Below are 18,102 nucleotides of genomic sequence, written 5' to 3' on the forward strand. Positions count from 1 at the left end.
TGTTGTCGATCACTGTGTGTGCCGGGAGAAATATTTCCGGCAAGCGGGAATGCACTATCGATATTTGGTCGTACAATATCAATACGCAATAGGAGAGTAATCTCTGTGCACGGGCTGTGCTTTCCGTGACGCCTGAAGAAAATTTTAATGATGTCCGTAAAGAACATTGTTGCTTGCGGGCACATTTGTGTACCAATGACATGGAACACCGAAAGACATTATCGTAATCCGTGCTGCAAATTGCAGAACAATGACGAATAATAGTTTATTTTAATTCTAGATCGACATATGAGGATCGTAAATTATCTCTTTCGGCGTCTACAATTTTGTTAAATTTTGAAAACGTTTCGATTTTATAATTAAAGAATTATTCATGCAAGATTTCTGATATTTCAATATCGGAGCAGAATAAATTTGAAACATTTCTATGATTTCATATTCGGTAACGTTCGATTTCGCTCTCATTACGGCATGCGATGCGTCTCCGTTCCGCAAATTCGCAATTAAACGGATCGCAGAACTCTCGAAATTCACGCCGGTTATTCGCGCTTTTTTCCCGGCTGTCACGCCGGCTGCTGGTCAGCTCCGCCGCTCGCCGCGGCTCCAATTGTTCTCCGGAGAACAATTAATGCTCCGCGCTGCCATGGAATCGTTAACGCGATTACTGAAGCGTCTATGCTCCGCGAAGCGTAGGTAAATTTCGAAATGTACGAGTATTAGTAGAGAGTCACCAGTCATCAGCGCGTAATCAATTTCTCCGGCATGACAATGGCTGAAACCTAATTAATCGCTGGAAATTCCAAGGGGGAATTTGCATCCTCGCGAAACTATCTCCTTCTTAACACCGTTCAACCAATGGCGCACTATAAAGCATAATACGCCTTTCGAATGTAATTAACCACCTAATCACGAGTTATGGCGTCCTCCTCGTATTCGCGATCAAGTTCCTCTCGCGAAACTTCGCCTCACGCTAATATCTTTGTTGATTATATAAACGGCGTTCATTATCATCGCTATCAACAAGTGACGATAATGTTTATTTAAATAACAAATGTGCCTCACAGCAGTAGTAATAAACGATTGTTATCGTACGTTAATTGTGCAATTATGCAAAATATATTAAGTATTTTTACATCGTAGCTACAAGCGGGAAAATTCTTTTTTTGCAGATCTGTCGGAAACAACAGCCTCGCGTTTTTAAAGTTTAAAAGTAATCTTAAGATTAATTAACGCCGATTAATTTTCGCAACACATCTGCGTAGAAAGCACCTGAAATTCGTTCTGAAATATCGAATTTGCACGGACGTAAAGGCGCATGATCCGTTGCGGCATACCGCCTTGAATAACAGTAAACGCATGACGGTCGATGAATACAAATCGAATGAGCTATCGCGACGTGGCATTGCACCTTTGAGACGTCTCTCTCGTCCTTTCCACGCTGCTACGCGCACGTATCTTCCACGAGCGGACCTCAAAATTGATAAAATACGACGTTAAGCGTATACATGACTGTCGTCACATGTTTGCTCCGTGTCACCGTGTGTATGTAAGCTACATCGTACGCGATGTGAATTGCGCGGCGATACAACTTTCTTGCGTAATACGACGGTATCACTAGCGTGCATTAAGGGAAAGAAAGGTGAAGAATTATTTTGAGATAAATTTCAATAATGACTACAAATCAATAACTAATACGAGGATTTCGATAAGAAATGTGAGAACTTTATCTTGGAAACAAATATTTTTTTCTTTTAAATAATTTTCCTACGAGAAAACATGTTTACGATAATATTTCAATCGAATCTAACCTTCGGTTTCAAATAACTTGTTGTCTATTTCGAACAGTTAACACTATTCCATAATAATCAGTTATTTATTTCGAATTAGTCGAAAATAGTAGATATTTAATCGCATATACATTTTTTAGAATCAATTTTTAAGTCACGCGAGAGAGAGATGTGTATATCCAAAATAATAATTTAAAAAAAAATTAAATCGTACCAATTCGATTCAATAACAAAGAAACGCAAGAATTGGAAATTTTTTTAATCCAAAATAGATGCCCGGTTCTCGCAATACTTTTCTTGGTGACTTAGTGTTGTTTGTACGATGCAGTCGACGAAAGAGGTAAATGCCGAGGAATCGTATCGCAGACGCGTACACAAAGTAGACTGTAAATCCTCGTTGTGGTAAACGGCGGAAGAGGCGGCGAGTCTCGCTACACGTCGCGAAACGTGATTACGCGGCGATAAAATGTTTTGCATCGCGACGCGCGTGAGAATATGTAACCGGCGGTACAACACGATTCGAGGACGTTGCGGAAGTTTGCTTCGTGTGGAAGTTTTGAGACGCCGGGATGGAGGAACAAGCGGCGCGAAAAAATATAGCGTACGTAGAAGGGAAAGAATAGACGAATGAATGTATGTGAGTGTGTATACGTGAAATTAGCCATAAACAGATACGTGATATGCGGTATCGAATGACGTAAATCAAACCCACCATGGTCGACTGGTTGACCCGCGGGTGAAAGGTGTTCTTCTGAGTTTTGTCTGGAGACACGATTACGTTTTTCTCTTTCTCTTTCTCTCTATTAGCGCAGCTCAATTATTATAATAATAGTTGTTATTATTAACATATAATAATGATGACGGACTGTAATCGCTTCCTTCAAGCGCTTTTTAGCGCGACCTTCATGGACAGTCGGACGGCTGAAAATTAGCATCCTGCGTTAGCAACTGCAGATCTAAGATTGAATTTCACGGCGTTGCTTTTAGCGGCGCATTCTCGTGACGTTTCGTATATATCGCAAGCGAGCGATGTTTGATAATAACTAAACGCGCGCCCGTCCGGACGTTTATTGCGATTTTACAATTGTATAATTATCTGCACGTGCGCGCTAAGAATACATTATGCTAGAGGTGTTACATAAAGAAAGCATGGGCTGCTTTTTTTCAACCCGTCGCCTTTCAATACCGCGAAGGCTTCCACATATTACATAAACGGTGCATTACGGAAAACTGCGCCGACATTGTTTAATCGTTTAATCGTCCGTCGCACGACACTTTTACGACGCGTTTAAACACCGACGTTTATAAACGCGTTAAATAAACGCCTCTTTTTGCAGATTCCATCGCATCGCGCGGGCGCGTTATTAACGCCGCAAAATGCCGCCACGAAAATCTCATTACGTGACGTGATTGTTTCGTTATGAACGCCCGATCGTGTCTATACCTTTACGTTCGATAAATCCGCAAGCACGAACACCCGCGAACCGGATGTTGCCGGAGAAGGAAAAAAGACCGCGCGATTTGTCCCTTCGTTTTTCACAGGTATTAAACCCTTGCCCACGTTCGCGCGAAACACGCGTGTTTTCTCGCCCGTCATTATCGTCACACCATACATTTTTTCTCGAAAAATCCCGCGATACAGAACGGCTTTATTTCGCAAGAACGAACGGACTGAATCGTCCGTAATTACGCGCGCGCGCTCAGTCTTTTTCGACAGACGGAAAATATAATTCTCCCATTGAATGCTAATTGGAAGCCAGAAATGAAATTCTTCGCGGGATTCGCCCGATGCGCTTAATTGCGCCAATTCGCAATGAAGCGCGCGCGCGCGCGCGCAAGAGAGAGAGAGAGAGAGAGAGAGAGAGAGAGAGAGAGAGAGAGAGAGAAGAGCGGGCGCGTGGACAGAGATGGGTCCGTGGCACGGAAAATTAGGTTACAGCGGTTTCGATTCGATCTGCTCCCGTGCGAGCGCTCATTATCCAACATTATCCTGGTCGATCTGTACCGGTAACTGTATCTGTACCTGTACCCGCCGTTCTGGTATTCACCGCACGTGGTACAATGACAGACCACGCAGCCGATTGCCTTCCACGAACTGTGAAGATTCTGCAATTTATTTAGACGCGGCGAGCGCGCGCGCCATTATTGCCCGATACGAGATTTCGACTGTTAACTGTCGAGAGGCACGACTGGTGCAGCTAGTCACATGCAGTGATTTAGTAGTAATAACAAAAGTAGCAGCACTAGCTTTATCCCGCACTCGAGCGAATTACTGCGCTCAAGCACCAGAAACGAATAATTACCTAATATACACGTATATGTATAAGAAACTAAATCGAAATTAGATAAATCTGTAAAATTAAGCATAAAAGGTATAAAACCTGGAGAATGGCATATAGTCCAGTCACTATGTACAAAAAAACGGATTATAAAAGACATAATTCTGACCCAGGATTTTTCTTTTGAGGGGTGTTGGGGGGCTCAAGAAAAGCTTAATCTCAAGTTTTCGACCTCTGTTTCCCGTGTGCTTTTTTTACGGGAGTAAAAAATGTGAAAAAATGGTTTTTCCGCGATAACTCGGTTTCTAATAAAGTTACAAGGTCGAATCGGAGCTCATTTTAAAGCTTTTTTTACGCTCTACAAATTATATCGTATGACATTTTTACGTATGATCGATTGTTTTCGAGACATCGAACGAGAAAGGGAAATAAAAAAGTATAATATTTAGTTTTTTTCTTTTTACTCATTATTGTCGTCCGAAATTGCAAAAATGCTCCAAATGAAACTTGTAGAGCGTAAAAAAACCTACAATTTTTATTTGTTATTCATTTCATTTTGTTGAAAATTACGTCTTGTAGAGCGCCTCAAAGTGGAGAGTCGTCGCCATCGCGTCAGCGGCGCGTTTGTTACGTCGATACGCGGCACCGAACGCTTTCGCTAAGATTTTCGACTTCATTGACGCAAAAAAGTAACATAATAGGTGTTTTTTATAGGATTTTTCCCGCTCTACAAGTTACGTTCAGTGATATTTTGGCGTACGATCGATAGTTTTCGAGATATCGAACGAGAAAAGGAAAAATTGAGCATTTTTGTTCGTTTTTTTCTTCTATTTTATCGTTTTTCGCACACGAATCTGTATAAACGCTTTAAATAAAACTTGCAAAGCAATAAAAATCGTAAAATGTTCTTATTTATTACTTTCATTTCGTTGAAAATTCCATATCGCACTACGCAAAGTTGCAAATAAATCTTGCAAAGCCTGAAATTATTGTAGCTATTTTGAAACCGTCAAGTTTTCTTAAGGGAATCAAACACGTATTTGCCATTGCAGATAGTTGTTTTGAAACGAAAATTGTTTATTACTTAATAAATAACAAGTTATTCGTATCTTGAACGTTTTGGTCGTGGCTGATTGTCGCCATCGTCTTCTTGAAGTTGAACCTCATTCGGGTGTTGCTCGTCGTCTTCGTCGTCGTTGAAATAGTCAAGCCCCACCTGCGCCTGCTGAGCTACTGCAGTTAATTTCATGTAAATGCAAGGGAAACTGCAGTGGCTCGTCTGGTTGCCGAAAAGCAGGCATTAAATGTTCGATGATTTGCTATCACTGTTCCGGACAAACATGCCTGAATTCGATAACTCCGGCAGAAATTATGGCAAGTGAAATGGATGACTATTTCAACGACGACGAAGACGACGAGCAACACCCGAACGAGGTTCAACTTCAAGAAGACGATGGCGACAATCAGCCACGACCAAAACGTTCAAGATACGAATAACTTGTTATTTATTAAGTAATGAACAATTTTCGTGTCAAAACAACTATCTGCAATGGCAAATACGTGTTTGATTCCCTTAAGAAAACTTGACGGTTTCAAAATAGCTACAATAATTTCAGGCTTTGCAAGATTTATTTGCAACTTTGCGTAGTGCGATATGGAATTTTCAACGAAATGAAAGTAATAAATAAAAACATTTTACGATTTTTATTGCTTTGCAAGTTTTATTTGAAGCGTTTATACAGATTCGTGTGCGAAAAACGATAAAATAGAAAAAAAAACGAACAAAAATGCTCAATTTTTCCTTTTCTCGTTCGATATCTCGAAAACTATCGATCGTACGCCAAAATATCACTGATCGTAACTTGTAGAGCGGGAAAAATCCTATAAAAAACACCTATTATGTTACTTTTTTGCGTCAATAAAGTCGAAAATCTTAGCGAAAGCGGTCGGTGCCGCGTATCGACGTAAACAACGCGCCGCTGACGCGATGGCGACGACTCTCCACTTTGAAGCGCTCTACAAGGCGTAATTTCAACGAAATGAAATGAATAACAAATAAAAATTGTAGGTTTTTTTACGCTCTACAAGTTTTATTTGAAGCATTTTTGCATTTCCCTTTCTCGTTCGATGTCTCGAAAACAATCGATCATACGTAAAAATGTCATACGACATAATTTGTAGAGCGTAAAAAAAGCTTTAAAATGAGCTCTGATTCGACCTTGTAACTTTATTAGAAACTGAGTTATCGCGGAAAAACCATTTTTTCACATTTTTTACTCCCGTAAAAAAAGCACACGGGAAACAGAGGTCGAAAACTTGAGATTAAGCTTTTCTTGAGCCCCCCAACACCCCCCAAAAGAAAAATCCTGGGTCAGAATTATGTCTTTTTTAAATGTACATAGTGACTGGACTAATACATTAGAAGGACATATGACAGGCGAAGGGAAGAAAATATATCCACGCACGATAGATTTTTACGTGTATATCGCGAAAGTAAATCAGCGGAAACGTTACAGTCAATTGGCTGATCGTCAAGCGATGTGCCGAAGCGCGATTATTGATTCGACTGGTACCAGCCGTACACGCGGGTGGCAGCAAATTGTACTTTCGTAGTCACACGGACGTACACAAATTGCGGTATGCCGTATCAGTCGCCGCCGATAAGCCATCGTTGCTGCGCGGCCGATTAGCATAATTTCAGAAATACCGGAGTCATCCTGGCGCACGTGATGCCGTTTCCGACCGATATGCCGAAGAGCGAAAGCATACGTTGCACCTGCACGTCCGCGTTATGCACCTCAACACGCGCCATAATGCGCGAATTATTCCGAATGCGGGGAATTCCGCTTGGTTAGATATACCGTCCCTCCGACGGCATTATTCCTATCCCATTTCGCTCATAGGTGATTGTCGAAATTAATTAGACATAAAATTTTATATATCGTACACTTCCGTACATTTGACTCGCCAGAGCCTTTTAATTACGTTTTAAATGTCTAGAATTACAGTGCAATTAAATTTCATTGAAAAAGATATACGCTTTGATATTAATTCAATTTAATTATTGTTAATATTTCGCCAAAATCTTGTGATCCTTAATGGTAATGAATAATTTCGCGATTATATTATTAAAATAATAACTACTCAATGTTTGCACTGATAAAATCTTTTGGGTCCCTCTAACTCCCTATAATAACTATTGACTCGGGATTGGGATTAATGTGTCGTAACGTTAATTACTACAATTTCACTCAGTAATTAATTCAATCGCGTCATCTTCAACGTACTTAGCAGTAAGTATATGGTGCGAGTGTAGCAATACTAACGTATCCCTAGCCGCAAATCGAGCGAATACGAATAATACCGCTGTATACCTGGTTATTTGCAGAAGAAAACGTTACTCAATGCCTCCGCTCGCTCGCTCGTGAAAGCGAGTCGACGGCGACGTCGTGGTATTACGTCGTTTGACGTAATTAGCAACTTGTCATTAATTCTCGCCACACGCACGTCCTACGGAAATACGAGTAGTTTGACCTTTATTGTGCGAACATTTCGCCCACCAGTGAGGAACGGTAAGCACTCAAGTCAAGTATGATACGAGGGTCGATCAGATATGATTTCATATTATTCATCGTACACGACGTAAACAGTATTCGCCGACATCGAACAATGTACTTTTTACGCTTTTCTTCTTCTCGAGAATTTTAACGCTCAACATCTTAGGCTTGCATATTCTCGTTGCACATCGTAAAAATGGAACTTCACGGAGAAGCGGGAGAATGTTAGAGACGCGAATGCGCGCGGTCTAATTGGATTTATCGCCTTCCGCAGTGATCTTGTTCTGACAGAAAGATACGTAGCAGAAATCGCGGAGGTAAGTGCTTGTCATGTAACGGTAAAATATCGTCCGAAACGGCCTTTAGCTCGGCAATAATCGGCGGAGTACAGTAAGAAGGTACGGCCGGGTTGACGTTGATTTATCGTCGGTTAGCCGGTGTGTATATACTCGACGTCTAATATTTTTTTCACCTTTGAACGTCTAAAACTCCCCGTGAGCACATTTTCGCTCCCTAAATGCAGCCCAAATCCGACGCTTCTATATCGCGAGGCTTCATTGACGTAACGCGATTCCCGCGATCGCGAGTACTCGAATGCGCGATCGCAAACGCGTAAATGCAACAGAGAATAAACACACGCGCGACAGTTAAACGCGCGTACCTACGCGATAACATTTACGTAACCTCGTTTCTTCGCGTCTTCTTATCCTTGATACCGCCGGTGTATTCTCTCTGTGACATATGTCGCGGTCGTCATATCTCATTTCACGATTCGCCGACGTCGAATGACGTACTTTTTATGTTTTTTTTTTTTTCTTACACAGCATCTCGAGGATTTTTACGCTTAACATCTTAGGCCCGCACATTCTTGCTGCACGTTTAGCGCCGAGTGGCCGAGTGTGACTGCTGGAATTCGGAATATTTTATTTGCGAATGTATGAGGATGCTCGACAAGAGAAGAAAATCAAAAGCGCGGCTACGTTTAGCGGAAAATTTACGGGCGAGAATATATATACTTCCTCGTGTGCATTTCAGATCTCGTCATTGTTGATTATATATACGCATGTATCTCGAAAAGAGAAAAGAAAAAAAATATTGCCTGACAATATTTCACTCTTCTCCGAACTAGGCTTCGACATCACGTCTCGGAATCAAATTCGTAAATATGCAACTGGAGCGGCGGTGACTGACAACATCCAACTCCGCCTCCGCACTTATTGGCCTCCACTTGAATTTCCCTGGATGCCGCGAATTCGCTCTCGTATCCTTTTATTTGCATATACACATCGCCGCAATCTTTCGAGCGTTTTGCACGACGTCGCCTTCCGCGCGTGTATCACCGGCGAAAAATATTCTTCACCGGGGTTTTCGCCTGCCAATCGGAAATTATTTCATCGCGTTGTCGCGCGTTATCAATATTTTGTTGGCCGACAAATAATTTCGCCGAAGAAGTTCCGACGAGAAGTTCACGCGGCGATCGCCGTAAAAAGTCTCCCGAGTCTTAGCGACGAAAGAACGGCATACGACAAGAACAGCGAAAATCATTAATAGTCGCTATCACGTCGACGGGCTCTCTAATCAGCTTCGGACCGAGTTAGTTACTTCGCCGAAGTCTGTAATCAACGCCTCCATCGGCGACCACCATTAAGGCAGGCACCGTCAGAACTCTCCAAAAGTAATAATTGCAGCATTCCGCGGAGGTTGAATATGCAAAGGCTGCGACGCGGATTTTGTATATATAAAGCATGCAATCGCATGAGTAATTCCGTAGAATCTTGGCGAGAAGCTCGTGGAGAGACGAGAAAATATTTTATTAAGATGAGTAAACGATGTGTAAACGCTCGTTCAAAGGGTCATTAGGCAAGTAAACTTTGGGAACTTTGCGACTCTGTTTGCCCATTAATATGATTATTATCTTTAACCTTAACATTATTGTATATTCGTCGCATAACGATTTTTTCCCTCTCAACAAGGATAAACGATCTTGACGTATCTTTTTGCAATATCTCTGAACCCCTCACTAGCTTCTCTTTACAATTAGTTTTCGCAAACTACACGAAAATTGAAATGTTAAAATATTTTTACGTAACGTAATCAAAATATGTCGTTACTATATTTCCTGGACTCTCATCCGTGATATATTGTTTTAGCAAAATAATTACAACTCACTGTCTTAAATCATCACGGAATACAGAGAGGGTAAATTGAATTTAATAGAGCGGTCGTAATTTCGGGCGTAATTCCAAAATACCATCAAGACTTCGTCCAAGTTACTTATTCACCTTTCCGGGCGGGCGCGCGGTCGTGCGATGGCGCATGTAATTTCCCATAGAGATTAACATGCAAAACTATACTTACTAAGCGTCGCGTCGTCTAGATAAGCAGATACATACATTAAAATGCTAATTATTTCGGGAGTGTGTCGGGGGCATGGTGATAAAAAGTAACAAACCTACCCGGCCACGCCGACCCTCCTTAGAACGTGATCCGTGATGACCTGCTTTGCTCGCTTGTAATACTTCCGTTTTGAATAGGGTTTTCCAATTTCAAAATGCCTCCAGTGAAATGTTCGCACTTTGTAATGTCGTCTCGGAAGGACGACATTACAAAGAAAGGATCTCGCCTAACAGACTTGCTACTTTTATTAACGATTTATGATTTCAAAGAAGAATTTCATACTGTTATTTCGCATTTAGCATCGTTCGATACAAATAAGGGTTTATCAATGCTATATTTCGCATAAAAATATTGAATGTACTTTGATAAGCATTAATATGAATAATTTTACAATAAGGAAAAAATATTTCAAGAAATTAATTAAAAGAGATTTTTAACTTATTGAATTATGTAGAAATCTTATTGAATTAACTACATAATTGATACTAATAGCTGAATTATCAATTGTATAGTATCACCTGGCAATATGTTGTAACCGCGATGCATTTTTGCTTTGTTATTTGGAAATTGCAAAATTTTAGTTTGGCGTACCGTAACTAAAGGTTTAATAAACTACGTCCCTTATAATTATTACATTGCTCATTATCTAGCGAGCTAGTTTGTTTCGCATAACATTGCTGAAATTATTAGCGAATCTCGTATTTCGACGTACAATTATCGGTTCGGCAAATAGTGAACACGTGCGCATACATTTACCTATGGATTCATTCGCTGTAACCGGTGACTCCCCGAGTCGCTAAATTATGATATCCGCGCGACCACTCAGCGACTACATCCGCCGATACTAGAAAGTGTGCACAATAATCCAAAAGAGCCAAGTGACCTCCTTTGATAATGGACATAAGTTTCCCACAATCCGCCCGACACATGAGGCGACAAGAAGTAATCGAACAAGGCGACATCAAGATTTTCCTTGTAATTTTCAAAATTGAATAATTAGTAATTATTAATTGTGAAAATTTTATACATTTTCTCTATATTGCATAAATATGGTATGCAGACAGACTTTTTAAAATTAAGACAGCAAAATGTATTAAACTATAGAAATTACTTCATTTCATATTTCATCTCAATATATAAAAATTCGATTTTTAAAATATTTCTTAAGCAATACTGCTAATGTTTTCAGATCTGTGTAAATAATTGCTAAGTTTAACAATTGCGAAACTTAACGCCCCCCCCCCCCCCCGCGATGTTTAACGGAGTAATGCGATTATAACTCTAAAAGGTCCATAAACCTTTTCGGAGTCGATTTAAAATCTCCTATAGAATTAAAATTCGCCTGGCAAGATAAAAAAGCTATTCGGCTTCAGACCTCGATCCCTCGATCCCTGATGCGCGGCCATAGAGTTGGCCGGTCCCCGGTCCTCTTAAAACGTTCACTCTCGTTTACCGAATGGAACGGAGTGGATCGCGCAGTGTGTACGCAGATTAACGAACCGTGCCCAGCTTCCTTCCGTCTCGCGGAGTCGCTTAAGAAGCTGTTTGCGTGTACGTAGACCGATAACTTCTTACGGAGTGGATGGCGGCGACGAGACGGAGATCGAGAGAGAGAGAGAGGAGGAGGAGGGAGGGGAGAGAGAGGGGGAGAGAAAGAGGGAGAGAGAGTTCACAGGCATTAATTCAAATCAAACATAATTACCCATGTAAACGATCGAGGGACCGTAAATACGTCTACCAGCTGTAAATACACCGCGTACCTGCCAGCTTTCTTCCTTTACGGTCCATCTTTCACTGCTTTTCATCAGTCCCATTAAACAGTTATGTCTTAAAGTGTTTTTATAAATGCGAAAGACGGTTTTAACTTGCTGCACGCGTCATTGAATTATATTTACTACTAATGTATATGCAATCTGATTTAATTAAGATTATATTTTTATATTGTACATATATCTCTCGAGAAATGTGAAAATATTTCTCAACAAAAAATATGTCAAAATCTCTCAAATCTTCATAGATAAAAATTTAAAAAAAAACATCAAAAATATGAATAAAAATAAACGAATTCATATATGATATAAAAAACAACACACGAAAAACAATACGTAAAAAACAATATAAAAAAACAAATAATATTTGCGATGGTAACTATGCTAAGGTATCCATTAGGATTATATTTAGTATCATGAATAAAAACGGAATTTCTCAGACTTGTAGCTATTTCTTCATACTCCGCGAATTTGTCACGTAGTTTCGAGATCGGCAAAACTTGTTTCAAGAAGTTTGCGATCGTGGATCCGGATCGTAAACAGCGCCTTCGACTTCGCGGTAAATCGGCACGGCACGATGAACGAGACAACTCCGTTACACAACGTAACAAAGTTGTCTCGTTATTTTGCACCCGGACATTCGTTCGTTTGGGTTTTGCGATCGACCGGTCGCAACAATGAGAGAGAAGAAGCAGAACGGCGTGGCGCGGCACCGCTGGCAATTATCGCTCCGAGTGCAAACTCATTAGTGCGCTTTAAAGGTGACCGTTACGCCTTCGCGGAAGCACGGTGAGCGGCAAGAAGAAATGGAAACATATTTGCCGCGATAACGATGCCGCCTGCAAATCTCCTCTCGCGAGCGACGAGGGGGACGACGCGGGACGCGGGACGCGGGGCGGACCGTTATTAATGCCAGAAATGAAATATACGACTTCTTTTATGTACCGTGCAGGGACTGTATTCGCGACACCGCGGCGGCGTGTTGCCCGATTCATCGGGCGAATTAATTACATGATGTCACGATGACAACTAATTAATTCGTCTCGACCAAGATACATAGTTACCTCTCGCGCGCGCGGGACTTTTCGCTAATTAGCGAAGCCTGTTACGTGTATTTATTCCGCGTGATCGAGCTTGGTTATAGAAAATATTGCGTAGCGGCGTTTCCGCCACATCGCTTGATTGATTTTCTGGATGCACATTGCGAAAATCGAATAAACTTGAGAATTAAAAAAAAAGTCTTATAATTTTTAGCACGAGAGAGAAAGAGAGAGAGAACATAATGTAAAACATATATAATAAATTACATTTGATTATATACATCAGGTAAGTTAATTATTATAATTATTTTCCCTACGGAGATCTTGTCCTTATTACTGTTTGCCTTATGTAATTTTAGTTCTGATTCAATGTTTGTTTCTTTCTAAAAATAATGAAAATTTCAAATAAAAATATTAAAATTTATTCAACGATCGAGAAACATGTAATTGAATATCATGACTATATTGTTATTTTCCAAACATGTATCTGTGAAAATTGAAAGGGAGTCGAGAAAAACGCGAAACGATGCGCGTCGCGAGTTATCTCCGGAAATATGTGCGCGATTTAAAAACAAAAAGAAGAAAATACACGCAATCTCGTACGAGCCGGCTCGACGCGGTTGCTCCCGCAAATATTTGCGCGCCGGCGACAACGAGCATGCTAGCAACAATTTTACTGGGACTCCCTCGTGCTAATTCGCAGCCACGGTAGACGACATCACGAAATCGGGCGACAGAAGAGCGCAAACGAGCGTCAACAGAGTCCACCTTCGTCGTTCTCGTCAATGTTATTTGTTAGGCATTATTTGCACGAACTGGCGCGAATGGCGGTGGCGTGCGTGCATTCTCAATTATTGCGAACCGCAACGCGTTCGCCAGCGCGGTACCCTATATTGGCGTATCGAGTTAACGCGCTCGGGGACGAAGGCGAAACTGCGAATCCTTCGAGAACTAAAGCATACGCGAGAGGACCAGTTGGACGATCGCCCGAACGAGACGGCCGTGTATATCTGTGAGAACTGAAAATCCGCAAACCGTAAGGTTAACTGTCATCAGACCACGAGACCGGTGAGTCCGCGTTTACGTTTGAAATTCACTCAAAGGCAAATTGGAATCCCGTTGGAATGTGTACAGAGAAGACGCAAAATCGCCGGAATCGCTCAGATGGTCTTCTAATTTTCTCCGTCTTTCCCTCTCTACGAACTGTGTTTCTCCTATGCGAACGTTTTCCTCGTTTGATATCGCATTTTCCGACCAGGTTCTAGAAGCTTTCCCCGCGCTCAAATCTATACCCGCATCTCGATCTTCTTCCATACCTCTCGCGCGTTTCTATTACTCAGTAAATTGGTTCTCGAGTGCGCGTCCCGTCCTTCGCTCGCTGAAAAGCCCACGGCGGATAAGAAGCGGAAGACGGAAGTACGCGGCGGTGAGAGCCGCCCCGATGAGGATGGACGAGAGAGGAGAGGAGAGACGGGATCGCGGGGACGGGAGGGGCCAAAGAAGGCGGTCGCCTCTCTTTACTTTTCGCACGAATTCAATTTCCAGCGGTTTTTGCTTAATTGCGAATGCAGCCGGTAAAAGGAGAGAAGGTGGGCGCGGCGTTTGGCCGAGGCCGCTGCTGCTTCTCGGGAACGCTTGGAGTGCAAAATTTTGTTTACAAAAGGAATCACGTGCAATAACAGCGGAGCTGCTCGCTGTATAATCACACGAATGTATGCGGTTATGTGTATATGTATGTATCCATCACTTATTATCGCAACAAACAAAATAAGCCGAATCGTCAAGATGTAACTGTTTCAAGTAAATTATTTTGTATTTTTTAATTTTGCGGATTAACCACCCATCTGCATGAAATATCGCTCGCACCGTTTTGAAGTATGATATATTTTTTTCTCTCAAATAACATCTACAAGACATCTGTGACAAACAACATCTGTAGGACATTTATTATCGTGCTCTCGCGACTCTTTCCCGGACGAATGTTTGCACGACGAGCACGTATGGGACTATTGGGCCCTCTTTTTTTTATCAATCGTACAAATATACACGCGCAGGTGCCAGGAGGACATGTGTGTTTGCCTTGACACACTACTGGCCTGATTTGCAGCACAGTCATGCACGGCCCAGCCTCCACCAGCCGGGCATAGTCGGCCGATGATAAAAATTGAGACTAGGTCATGGTGGTCTAATTATCGTGTGGCATTACACGTGCGGCGAATAAACGAAAAGAGTGCTTACAAAATATTTATTACGCTTATTATGTTACGTTATTTAGCCATTCAGCTCGATATTTTCAGTTTTAACCCGAAATAATCTTCGATCGATTCATATATATGCTTTTGTCCTGTATTTATAGAGATTTATTCGCGACGAGAGAGAATCTGATCGAGTATACTGTTGTATAATTATGCAAATAAAAACGGTGTATTTACACATGGGGTAATCAATATTGATACGATGAATGATTATAAACTCTGCAGACGTTCGAATTAGCTGATCTCTCGTCCGAATCGAAATATCGGTCAAGTTTGTAAAGATAATTTGCGATCAATACAATAAAATTTCAAAATATATTACGGAGTAATATATCTATCTTGAAATGATAGATTGGACTGAGAATGTCGGAACACTCGGCTCGGGCTCCCTGGCGAGTAATTGCAGCGTTTCTCTGAAATTATGACGACGTGGCGCGCATAAAAAGATCGGTCCCGAATGGATATTATGCAATGGCGATGCTTCGCAGCGCATTTTAGTGAGATATATATACCTCTTTTTTATATCACACTTAATTCCGAAACACCAAAAACCCCATATTAGCTATATGCTGCCTTGGAACGTAAAGAACTTTTCGATATCCAATAGTTTTTAATTGAAACGCATTGCTGATCGCATAGTGGGAGTGATTTTATGAAATGAAAAAGACCATAATTAATGATGCGTAAAACATATTGAAGGCCGAGCCTAATTTTATGTTGTTACATTTCGAGGTCTTGCTTCTTGTTTCGTGAAGGTTACATCCGTGTTTCTATTTTTTTTTCACGTTATTGATAGCGAGAAAAAATGCATTTATATTGGACAAAAACAGATTCATACAGTATTATCTCTCCAAAACGCCAGCGAGGCGTTTGCAACTCAGACTGACAATGAGATCCACTCAGAATATATTATTCCTTTTTCTCTCGTCTAAAAAGTGAATGAAATAAAATGATCGTATCCGATTGACACAAAGATTAAAGTTGAAATAACAAAATGTTACCTTTATAGCCACTATTTCTGCAAAAAGAAAGAAATCTAAAGACACCAACAGCGACGACAATGATGGTGATAACGATGACAGCGATAATGACAATGGTGATGGCGACGACGGCGGTGAGAACGAAGACGACGACGACGACGAAGACGACGATGAAGACGGAGGCGATGATTGTTCAACAATGCTGACAATAAAGTGACGGGTGTAGTAATTCCAGTGAGAGCTGATTTTGCGAAAGCCTCTTGCGCGCAAAACTATTGGACCGCCCTCCCAATCTTTGTCGCAATATCTCCCTACTGCGAAATCCCATCCGTCTTCCCTCCTACGTCATTTGCATTCCGCCGCAAAATTAAATCTTTCCAAATTCGCATTTAAACCACCACGTGAAATCCGTACGGCGTTCAAGCAAAAGGTCGAGAAATTTCGCATTCAATTACAGATAGTGAAAGAATTTTATGCAAAGGAACTACTTATCACTTATTCTCAAGTTGCATTTGCACGAAATAACATAAATTTCTACAATCTACATAAAATAATTTTACATATTTCTATTTCTAAAATAAAATCTTTTATAAAAGAAAATGTAATACAAAATTTTGCAATAAAAGAGATTTTCCAAGATGTGTAATTTTTATGTACCAATAAACATTTTAACGTTTAATTACTATTATACTATTTCTTTATTCGGTGCTCAGTACTATCATTTAGAACATTAAGGAATCCTCGTTATCATTTATAGTTCTAAGGAATATCGACAGCTCGCTTGGAACAATCCGCTTGTTTCCTCGTACAGGACTTCCCATTGGTTAAAAGGGAAATCTCCGTGCAACAAGCGGCGTGTGTTAAATGGATTTAGCCGAGTACCCAACCGCGCAACGTGACATTGATAATTTGCTACAAAGACCGAGAGTGGACGAGGAAATGTAAGAGACAATAGGGTCGGTTGGCACTGTATCCTTCCTGTTTCCGCAACGCTTTACACTCTCTAGTTATACGATCGAATCCTTTGATTCGTTATGATTCGAATAATTAATATTTATTACTGATATGACAATAAATAGTCATTATTATTAGCCGAGTCTAAATTATTGCAAAATTTAATTTAATTATATAACATTCGCGATGATTTTTTTATAATACAAAATTAATTTTAACGTTATTACATATATGATATCTACGTATTGTTTTAAGTTTGGATGTTTATGTCGTCGAATTTAAAAGAATTTGTTTCTATATAGAAAATAAATGTAAGGTACACGCACATAAATCTCTCTCAACATCTAGGATTGATCCATCTCCCGTCGGTGCTACCAGACGTAGATGTTGGTGTTTAAACGAAGTTGTTTGGCCCTATCAGAAGTGGATCCTTCCTTTCTTCCTGGTACCGGCAAATATTTTGTCATTGGTAGTACGCTGCCAACTTAGCACAGACCGATATCATTTATCCGTCGGTTCGGAATATTCCGTCTTCTTTTTACAGAAATTAAGTTTGAGTATGTTTTTCGACTCTCCTTAGATTCTTTCAGTTTCTATTGATACATCGCTGATGATTCGTCTAGATTCGTATCATTTAGAAAATTCAATAAGAGTCAGGAATTATCTGATTTCATGAGCAAAATCTATTTTTACTCACGAGTAGAACTTTAAGTGACGTAGATATGTAATCTCGATCCGTTATAGTGCAGAAGCTTGAATAGAATCTTTTTCTAAAATTCTAATAATCGTAAATAGAAATTTCTGTTACACAATTTTATGTTGGTAACCGGGTCTCGTTTACGCAAAGCGTGGCGAAATTGTCGCAGAGCTTGTACCACGAAAAATGTCGATAAAGCCTGTCACACGGCGCTTACGAAATCCATGGTAAAATCCTTGTAAACCTGGCGCGGCCGAAATGTCCGTAAATCTTGCGCAACCGCGGCCGCGTACGATCAGCTCCGACACGCCGTCGACCATTTGCTATTCACTTGGCGAAATAAGTGTACATATGCGTTATTGTTTTCGGCCCGCATGCGGGACTCGA

At 40.8% G+C, this 18,102-nt stretch overlaps 1 long non-coding RNA gene across 1 annotated transcript; it reads left to right on the top strand.

Annotated features, from left to right (window-relative positions):
* Positions 1-2,223: 2,223 nt before the first annotated feature.
* Positions 2,224-16,701, top strand: LOC139780896 (uncharacterized). The gene is made up of 2 exons (XR_011720372.1): positions 2,224-2,388; positions 16,094-16,701. It is a non-coding gene; the product is annotated as an uncharacterized lncRNA (long non-coding RNA).
* Positions 16,702-18,102: the final 1,401 nt, after the last annotated feature.

This window comes from Temnothorax nylanderi, unplaced genomic scaffold (assembly GCF_030848795.1).
Source record: "Temnothorax nylanderi isolate EJ_2023f unplaced genomic scaffold, tnyl_v1.0 TNYL_tig0304_pilon, whole genome shotgun sequence".
NCBI classification, from domain to species: Eukaryota; Metazoa; Arthropoda; class Insecta; order Hymenoptera; family Formicidae; genus Temnothorax; species Temnothorax nylanderi.